The sequence below is a fragment of the Gossypium hirsutum genome, chromosome A01 (genome assembly GCF_007990345.1).
Source record: "Gossypium hirsutum isolate 1008001.06 chromosome A01, Gossypium_hirsutum_v2.1, whole genome shotgun sequence".
NCBI classification, from domain to species: domain Eukaryota; kingdom Viridiplantae; phylum Streptophyta; class Magnoliopsida; order Malvales; family Malvaceae; genus Gossypium; species Gossypium hirsutum.
This window is the reverse complement of record NC_053424.1, coordinates 97,058,945-97,069,324: the sequence shown is the minus strand read 5'-3', so window position 1 is coordinate 97,069,324 and position 10,380 is coordinate 97,058,945. Positions and strand designations below refer to the sequence as shown.

The 10,380-nt window shown below is 33.6% G+C and overlaps 1 long non-coding RNA gene across 2 annotated transcripts; it reads right to left on the bottom strand.

Moving 5' to 3' along the window:
- Positions 1 to 229: 229 nt before the first annotated feature.
- LOC107951505 (uncharacterized) lies at positions 230 to 5,519 on the bottom strand. Of its 2 annotated transcripts, none has more exons than XR_001698468.2 (5): positions 5,189 to 5,519; positions 4,465 to 5,072; positions 3,977 to 4,099; positions 1,364 to 1,451; positions 230 to 482 (listed from the first exon to the last, which is right to left on the bottom strand). It is a non-coding gene; the product is annotated as an uncharacterized lncRNA (long non-coding RNA). The 2 variants fall into 2 exon arrangements; XR_001698467.2 differs by having other exon boundaries at positions 4,465 to 5,106; positions 5,189 to 5,517.
- Between the last annotated feature and the right edge of the window lie 4,861 nt (positions 5,520 to 10,380).

Here is a 10,380-nt window from a genome sequence, read left to right as displayed (position 1 = left end):
CGGGTGTCTACCCATGTGGACGATATAAGGCTATCTACCAAGCCCTTTGCCACCTTGAAACAAAATATAATATCAACCATCATACCAAATTCTAGCATGATATGATTTCTCGGTCGAGCAACTATAACTAAGATCTCTAAACATTTCACATATGTCTAAGCAACCAATTAATGCATTTTGCTATTCAAACATTGAAATTCACATGGTCAACCATACCAACTATTCCTTATTCCTGAAAGACCTTCTCGTATTCATAAAACAACTTTCAATATTAGCCTTCTTTCATGGCCTTATACAAAATGAGTCAAATACTAAAGTAAGCCAATACATTTGGCCCCAAAACAATATGACACTAAAATAAAATTAAAAGATCCTATACATGTCATACTCAAACAAAAGAACTAACTATACCAAGTGCTTCAAATGATAGTGTGACTGACTTCTCCGACGTAGGCGATGATCCACGAGCTACTTTGGCGGCACTATAAGAAAATGGAAAAGAAAAAGGGGTAAGCATAAAGCTTAGTAAGTTGCATGAAAATAAACATCAACTAATCATCAAATCACAATATACTCATAACAATTTTCATAGCTTGTTCTCGAATACAATAAATAAACATAAGCTCAACTTATTCATCACTATCCAATACCATTCATATAGCATGTACTGAGTCCACATCTCATACATTTCAAGTAGCTACCTGTACCATTCACCACATGCTCATAACTTTTCTCATTTTGATATAAAATTGAAAAATTATTCGTTGAACTATTTGAAATATTACAGGATACTCAATAACCCCAAACATGGGATAAGATGCCGACGCCATGTCCCAGACATGGTCTTACACTGGCTAGTACATTAAAGTCGATGCCGTGTCCTAGACAGGTCTTAAATTGACTTTTGTATATCGAGGCCGATGCCATGTCCCAGACAGGTCTTACACTGGCTCTCATCTATCAGTGTCGATGCTATGTCCCAGACAGATCTTACACTGACACACAACAAGCTGACGCCATGTCCCAGACAAGTTTTACACTAGCTTGAATATCCCGAGGTCGATGCATGTCCCAGACATGTCTTACACTAGATCTTGTCTCAATGCCGATGCATGTCTCAGACATGTCTTACACTGGTTTTCCTAATATGGCTAATACATGTCCCAGACATGTCTTACACTAGCTCACATACCACACAATGTCATGGTATGAATATCCAAGTCTATTCCAAATATTCAATCGGAAGTCTTTACTACATTAATTTTTCGACATGCATTCTCATAATCAAAATCAAACATTTTACGCAATATCAATTCATTCATACATCATAGCAATATAGTTGCATTATTAACATACAACTTACCTCGGATTACAAAATGTAGGCGGCTAGACTATATACTCTACTTGCTTGGCCTTCCCCTGGTCCAAGTCCTGTTTTTGTGTTTCTTGATCTAAAATAATAAAAATTCACTCATTTAACCTCTAAATAAATTTAAGCAATGATAAGTTCACATTTTTGGCAAAATGACCATTTTGCCCTTAGGCTTTCACAAGATGACCAATTTACTCCTAGGTTCGAAAATCAATTTTTAACTAATTTATTCAAATCTTAAGCCTAGACAAACCCTTTTTACTCTTATAGTGACCCAAAATTCCCATTTTTTCAGAACATTACCATCCATTTTACAAACTTTACAAAATGATCCTTTTAGGGTTTTCATGAGAAGTTCTTTCACAAAAATTGTTTACTACACAACAAAAATTCATTTTCTTCCATAAAAACTCAGAAACCATTATAAATCCTTTCATGTAAAATCCCTATACTATCAATCATTTTGCAAAATGGTCCCCCCATTAGCTAACTCATGCTATAAGGGTTCCAAAAGTACCAAAATTATCAAAAATGAGCATCTAAATCACTTACTTGAGACAGAGATGAATAGATAAAAGTTAAAGCTTCCAAAACCCTTAGAATGGATGAAAATTTCGGTGGAGGAGAAAGAAAAATGAAAAAGATGAAGGCTAGGCTCTTAGGGTATTATTTTATCATACATTAGGTCATCAATTTACCTAACCATTTTACCCATTGATTTTTCTTGTCCCTATGGCCGGCCATACCTCTTTAAGGGGGTCTAATTGCACTTTAAAGGCCTCCAATTATGGCTCTCTATCTATTAAACACCTTTGGCTAGCAAATCACAACTTTTCCCCTTTATACGGTTTAGTCCTTTTTCAAAATTAAGCTCACAAATGCTAAAATTACCTCACCAAATTTTTCATACACTAATATAATCATGCATAACATCAAAATAAAAATAAAAAAAATTCTCTGACTTCGAATTTGTGGTCTCAAAACCACTGTTCCGATTAAGCCCAAAATCAGGCTGCTACACTAACATGTTAACAAGGATATGTGTTTAGGCTTTTGGCCAAGTTGTTTGGAATATGTTTTCTGTGCTTACCTTTAATGTGATTAAATGGTAAGTTAAATTCTATGTTATACGGACTTACTAAGCATTATATGCTTACTCTATTTTATTTTCTCTGTTTTATAGTACTTCAGAAGCTCGTTGGGTTGGAAGCTTGGCGGAGATATCTCACACTATTCACTGGCTCATTTAGGTATAAATAGTAAATTAATTTTGGTTATAATGGCATGTATAGGTTTAAATAGCCAATATTGGCATATAAATGTTTTGGTTGTAATTAACCATTGGAATGGCTTGTGATGAATGTGTTTTGATGTAAATATGTGAGATAATGGCATGTTTGATATGAGTGTTTAGTATGGTTAATTGATAGTAAACTTTATAAATATGTCTATATGCATTTTTGGTCAAATAGGTAAGTTTGGATATATAGATTTATGAAGTGATATGTCATGCATAAGACTTGATTTTGGCTTGGTTTAAATGTCTTGGATTGAGAATATGTTGAAGTATTTATGTAGGTGGAAGGAAAATTTGGGTGAGAAATATAACTTAGAATTTTGTCCACACAGATAGAGACACAGACGTGTGTCTTAGCTGTGTATGACACACGGCCTAGCACATGGGCATGTGACTTGGCTGTGTGTCCCCTGTATCATTAAAATTCAAAACAGAATGCTCAATATTTTTCACATGGCCTGACACACGAGTGTGTGGCTTGGCCATGTGACCCCTACACCTACGCACGTCCTAGCGGACGTGCGACTTGGCCGTATGATCCAAGTCAGAGAGTTACACGAGTACGGACACGGGCTGGGACACGGCCTGACCACACGGACATGTGTCCCCTACACCTTGAAAAAATTTTGAGATTTTGCGAAAAATTCTTTGAGTACCTAATTTAGTCCCAACCTGTTTCTAATGTATGTTTTGGGCCTCGAGGGCTCATATAAGGGACTTTATGAATAATTTCTGACATGAATGTTAAATAATATGAAATGTCTGTATTTGTTTTGTATATTCCGGTAATGATCCTTAACCTTATTCCGTCGACGGATATGGGTTAGGGGTGTTACACTAGGAATTATTTGGGGTTGCCTGTCATTGTTGAGAGTAACAAAAAGTGTGTGTTTCAGGGTACTAAAGATTGCTTTCTTGGAAAAATTGGCAGTTGGTAAAATCGGTGCCTCTCGCAGAGTGGTAAGGCTATATTCATTAGATCAATCTTACAAGCTATTCTGTTACATTTGATGTTCTATTTTTTACTTCCCAATTCTTTTGCAAAAATTTGGAGGCGTTAATCTATCGGTATTGGTAGGGAAAGTCAGCCTTAAGGAGGGGAATTCATTGGTGTTCTTAGGAGGGCATGTGTGCTTTGAAAAAGGTTGGTGGGCTCGGGTTCCAAGATCTCTTGAAGGTTAATATTGCGTTATTAGCTAAGTAAGGCTGGTGCTTGCTTACTAACTTGGATTCTTTAATGTTGTGTGTACTTAAAGCTAAATACTTTCCTACGTGCAATTTTAGAGAAGTAGGGTTAAGGCAACAACCTTCATTTGTTTGGCATAGTATCTGGGTTGCGAAAGATCTCCTCAAAATGGGAAGGGGCTAGTATGTGGAGAATGGGCACTCCATCTCGGTATGGGATGATTCTTGCTTCCCGGTCCACGACCCTACAAGATCAATATTGATTATGTTAGTGGAATTGACAAATTTGTGGATTTGATTGATGTGGATAAAGGCGAGTGGTGGAGTGAGTTAATATGGTCTTTATTTCCTGAACTGCTTGGGCAGTCCATACTACATGTCTCGTTGGCCGGGCATGCTTTATCGGATCATTAGTGCTAGTTCTTAGAGGATAATGGTGAATATCGATTGGAGTGGCTACATGCTACTGTTGTGAGGCTTCCTAGAGACAAATGATGACCATTACATTAATATTACATAGCATACATGCCTACCTTATAAGCATCTATGGGGGCTCAGGTGCTTGAGAAAATGAAAATTATATGTGGGCATTACATTAATAATTTTCTACCTATAAAGGTTAACTTGTATTAACACAGACTTGAGTCAGATCATATGTGTCCTCGCTGTGGTTGTGGCCCTAAGACCATCCTCCATGTTTGTCGCGATTGCCCTGGAATCCTGCACATTTGGCACAATTTAGGCATTAGTTCGGATGTTGTTCCAGTGGTTGATGATACACCCTCTAATTGGGTTGGACAATGATTTGCTCAAGGCACTTGCCACTCAAAATAAAATCGTTCATGAGGGCATTTATCAATCGGTTTAGACGTTACTTATCTTTTTTTAAGGTATCTACGCAAATTAAACTTTCTTCTGTCGAATAGGGGTTTGGTTCTGGCTGTGGAGCCTATGCTTTGGAAGCCTCCTATCGATCATTAGGTCTATGTTGATTTTGATGCGGGTTTTTTCTACAGGCTGCCTGCGTTGGGGTTGTTGTTCGGGATTCTGCTGGATTGCTTTTAGGATTGGCTTGTTTCTGGCAGGACAACATCTCTTGTCCGCTGACATCGAAGGCCCTTTCTTGCGTTCAGGCAATCCATGTTGCTCAGGATTTGGGGTTTAAGAATGTTGAACTAGAGGGTGATTCAGAGGTGCTCATCTCCAAGCTTAATGTTGCTGATATTGACAAATCGACGATAAGTTCCATTATCTGGGATGTGAAACGATTAGTGCTAGGTTTTGAGCATTTCAAGTTTCACTACATAAAACGGTGAGGTAATAAAGTTGCGTACATTTTCCTCTGGCGGCGGGATGTCTATTAGGTGGAGGAGAGACGAACATCAATTCAGGCGATGTTGGATAGTGATCGAAAGGGGAGGGTCTGATTTTGTGGTTATGATTACGGACCTCACGATTCTTGCTAGATCTGGTTCCTTTCTAGCAATTATTGTTTCAGCTTCAACCTTGTTTTGATCGGTGACTTACGCTTGTGGCGTTGGAGCTTTTCTGGGCATGCATTTCTAGCTGTGAAGAATGTTTGCGTCTTTTCAACTGCTTTATCCTAGTGTTTTCATTTTATTTTTATTTTATTTTTTGCAATTTTTAGTGGTGTGTGATGCACATTATGGGATAGATTCCCCTAGGTTGTTTCTTTTCTATTTTATTTGACTATAATAAATGCATGCCAGATTTATTCAAAAAAAAAACACAAAAGTCCTTGAAAGAAATAAAGCCATTCTCCTTTGTCTATTTTAAGTTCATTTCTTTCAAATGAACATAGGTTAAAAAAAATCCTTACGATTTCTTTTCTTTTTTGAGTTCAAAGTCTAAATTTCGTCCCTTTTTTAGCGGTTTATTTTTTAGGGTAAATGTTCTGACTTTTTTTAGTTAAACTTCAGGGTAACTAATTCTAAAGTGAGATGATGATTCGAATTAAATATCACAAAAGTAAATTTTAATCAACCTTTGATCATATCACATTGAATTTTTGGAAAATAATGTAGTAAAATTTTAGGAAATGTGTGGTAACTTTTTAACTAGGTAACAAGAGTAAAAAGAATATTAATTAATATATATTAAATATTAAATATAATAAATAAATAAAACTTAAACTTTTCACTTCAAATGCTTAAATGATTTTTATTTTGGAATAATTACTTTTTAAAATCTTCTTTATTTTAAAAGTTTATGATTAAGTCCTTTTCTACCATCTTTAATTGGTTTTAATTTTTGTCCTTTATTTAATTTGTTTTTATTATTAAACTTCACTTATACTGAGGAAACTATAACGAAAGTGAATGTTATTTAAGCACTATAAATATTCTCACGTGTTATGCAGATTGACTTTTAAAAATTTTAAAATTTAAATTTACTTTGATATTTTAAATATATTTGATTAAGTTTAGTTATTATTGTTTCATTTTTTTTAAATAGTTGTCTCATGCTATCATTTTTGGTTTATATATGATTGTGTTATTGTGATTATAGTTTTTTTTTTTCACAATTTAAAATGATAGTGTAAGGGTAAGAAGGTGAGAATATAAATCTTAGTTTTTAGTTTAAAAAAAATACCATTTTTAAGTGGAAATAATTTGTTACTGAAACCGAGAAAATTAAGTAATTTCAATTGAACGATTTTTTTAAGCAAGAATAATATGTTTAGAAGCGGGAGTAATATGTCTAAAAGCAAAATTTATTATTGTTTTATAAAATAAGTTAGAATAAAATATTAAAAAAATCTTGTATTAGTAAAAAAATTGTGAAATAATTTTAAAACTAAATATGTTGGTACCTACTCTTTGGGTGTTAAATTGTATTTACTTGAATGAAAATTTCTATTTATTTTAGTTTGTTAAAGTTAAAGTACTGATAGTTTTTTTTTAAATAGTCGATAATTTCTTAATATATATATATTTAATTCTTTAAGAAAGTAATATTGTTAAAATAATTGTAATTTTTTAAAGAGAGTGGTAGTTTTTAAAGAGGAATAATTTTTCAAAATAAGTTGAAAGGTTTTTACAAAATTATAATATATTTAAAGTTTAAATGATATAATTATCCTTTGTATATAAATTTGATGTAATTAAAATCTCGATTTCAGTTAGTATCTCGTAATTCGTGATATCAAACACAATAAACTTTATATCGATATAAATAAATATATATATCCAATGACATGTACAATTAATGACATAATTAAACCTTCCGAAATTGACCTAAACCCAACACAAAATCAATCAATGGTTGATATAAAAAATATTTATACCCGTCCACAACCTTTAAATTTAGCTTCTTTGTATGCCAAAACTGAATGATCAAAAGTAAAGAACATAATTAATGAGGCAGAAGATAGAACATGATTACTAAAATGAAAAGATTATTTCCGAAAACTAATAACATAATGAGGAAGACAACAACTAAACTAGTTATCTCATGGATACTTTTCTGCTATCACATTTAGGAGAGCCAAAACCGTAACATATACATTTTTCAAGCCTTCACAATGGAAAATTTTAATTCTCTATTGAATATCAGAAAACATACCCTAATAAAAAATTAAAAGAACCCAAAAATAAAAATAGAAAAAGGCAGAAATGAAAAGGTTAAAGCGGTGTAAACCCTAGATCCACTCTAATTTCCAAGGAAAAATAAAGAATACCTAGGCCTAGGTATTGGAGGGGCTTAGGTATCAATACCTAGCCCTTAGATTGTGCCTTTAAAATCTTTTAGGCATTTTAGGCATCTTGAAGCTCGATTTCAGCCTCTGGACATCTCCAATCATCCATGAATTATTCCTAAGTGATTTCAAATTTTTTAAACCTCTAAATTGATTTTATTCCATTCATAAAAAATTATTGGATTGATTCTAATTTTTTAAGTTTTAAGTATTTTTAGATTTTCTCCTACTTTGTGCTTTGGTGGCACCTTTCATTCGCATTGGACATCGAAATAGTTGTGAGGTGTTATATTTAAATCCAATTTATAATTGGTAGATTATATAAATTATAATTACTTTTAATCTAAACTTCAAACTCAGGAAAAATAAAATTTATTTGAGTACAAAAAATTACTCAAATAAAATACCACTAATTTTCATAGAGTTTCCCTTCATATTTGGGCACTAACAAATTTTTGTTATGCATATATAAAGAGAAGAATTTATACAAGAGTTTAGTTCTCATTCAGAACTTTTAACTTAATTTAAATAGATGATTTTAGCCAAATTAGGTCTTCTTAAGGGAATGTGATCGGTGGCATCCAAGGGGAAAGGAGTCTCCATGTCGCCACCCCTTGCCTTAATTGGGCTAGTTGGGTCAACTTTTGCTCAATCCAATTTTCTGAGCTTATCTCTCTTAATTTAAATTAAAAACCAAGGTAGAATATATAATTAATTAGATAATTAAATATTCATCCAAAACAATTAATTTAATTAGCGAAAGTATTTTGTACACTGCCAGTGAAGTTTTTAAACTCCACAAGCAAGATCAGGGGGTTGACAAGTGTCCTAAAAGGGTATAAAAATATTAAAAAATATTTAAAAAAAGATGCGCATGACAATTTTTTGAGGCTGCTTGTGGTATCATATCAAATTCATGGAATGAGATAGATGTCACACTTGATTTCCTTTAAAACTTGAAAATTTAGAACCTTTAAAGGGTTAAATTAAAAGATACCGTAAACTGGCGGTCTTTACTAGAAAATTTGAAAGTAATTGAAATTGAACAGGGTTGAGAACCAAGTTTGATTCAATTGGGTTAGAACCAATTGATCTTTGAGTGAGAGACAAACTGATTATGGATGAATGATTGTTACACGGTGGAAGACCGCGTAGGAAGAGCTATAAATAGTTGGGAAAAGACTTCCCGAGAAGGATTCAACTCCATTCTGTTTCATTTTCACTACAAGAAAATAGACTTTTAGCGACACTTTTTTTAGCCTTTAGCGGCGCTTTTAAGAGCCACTAAAATTTTTTGCGACGCTTTTGAAAACGCTGCAAAAAACGCCGCTTTAGGTAACGCCGCAAAAATTGGTGGCGTTTATTTAAAAAAAACCGCTAAAAGCCATGACTTTTAACGGCATTTGTAAAAAAAGCGCTACTAAAAGTCATGGTTTTTAGCGGCGTTTGTTGGAAAGCGTTGCTAAAAGTAATGGCTTTTAGGGCTGTTTGCCAGAAAAACGCCGCTAATTTTGGCAGATTTGCAATACATTTTTTTCACCAATATCCAGCCCTTCCTGCATTAAATCCAACCAAATACAACAAATATAGCATAAAATGCAGCTAAAAACAACAAATTTAGCATAAAGAATACAATAAAAAACATTAATTCTAAATGATACTTCAAATTTAATGAAAGATATATGATGTAATTAATAAATAAAGTATAATTTAAAATATTCTTACAATAATGTTAAACGTGACAAAGTTAAAAACATTCTTACAACGAGAAAATTAATGTCTAAGATGGCAGCTTTTGCGACTGCTGAAACATCTTCATCATCTGCTGAAGCTGTAGCTGGAGGTCATCGTACTTTTTTCTCTACTCTGCTACCATCGCTGCTACCTCTGCCTCCCTCACTGCTGCCGCTGCCTCCCTCGCTGCTGCCTCCGCTCTAAGTTGTTGCTGGAGTTCTTCATATTTTCATTGAACCTCGGTAATTTGCTCAACCGTGTTCGCTTGCATCTGAGCTGTCTGGTCTCTTAACCTCTGAACGTCAGCTTGAGCTTGACTTCCGGAAGGCATGTATTGCTGGGAGCCAGATCCAAAATATTGGGTCGGGGTAACACCAGATCCTTGAATTCGAACCCGACCGTACCTTTCAGGATCCAAAACTTCAGTGATAATTCTGTTATCAATGTTTTCAAGATTAACAAAACTATCAATCGAAGCAATCGCTTCATATTCCGCCTTCTTCTCCTTTAGTTTCTCCTAAAAAATCAATTAAAGAGTTAGAAACGAAATATATAATAAAAATGAATGCAACATAACTTAACATTATTTAAAACTGCTAATGATGAATTGAATTAAACAATTATAATTAAACATTATAAATATTTAGAATAAATCAAATATTATTAAGTAAATATACCATAATTTCTCCAGCTTCGGATGTCATACGAGATCCATCTTTCTTTCTATGCGTAATCTCAAAAAGCTGAAGGCGTCCAACTTTTTGTCCAGATTTGACTTCCTACAATATAGTAGTAAAAATATTATTTAATAGTAGAAAGTTACTAATATTTGAAAGAATTAATAAATTCATAATACCTCGGCCTCAGCTACAGAAGCAAAACTTCTCGACCCTGCCGTGTGCGTGAATTTTTGTTTTTGCCTGCTGTTTGTTCCAACTCGCTCACGGTCCTACATAATGAAATTATTATTACATATATAGTAAAAACTATATATAAGAGTTTGGAAATACGTAATACATCTCCTTTCTTTGAATTCCAGAATCTAACCGCATCTTCCCATTGGTACCTCAGCAT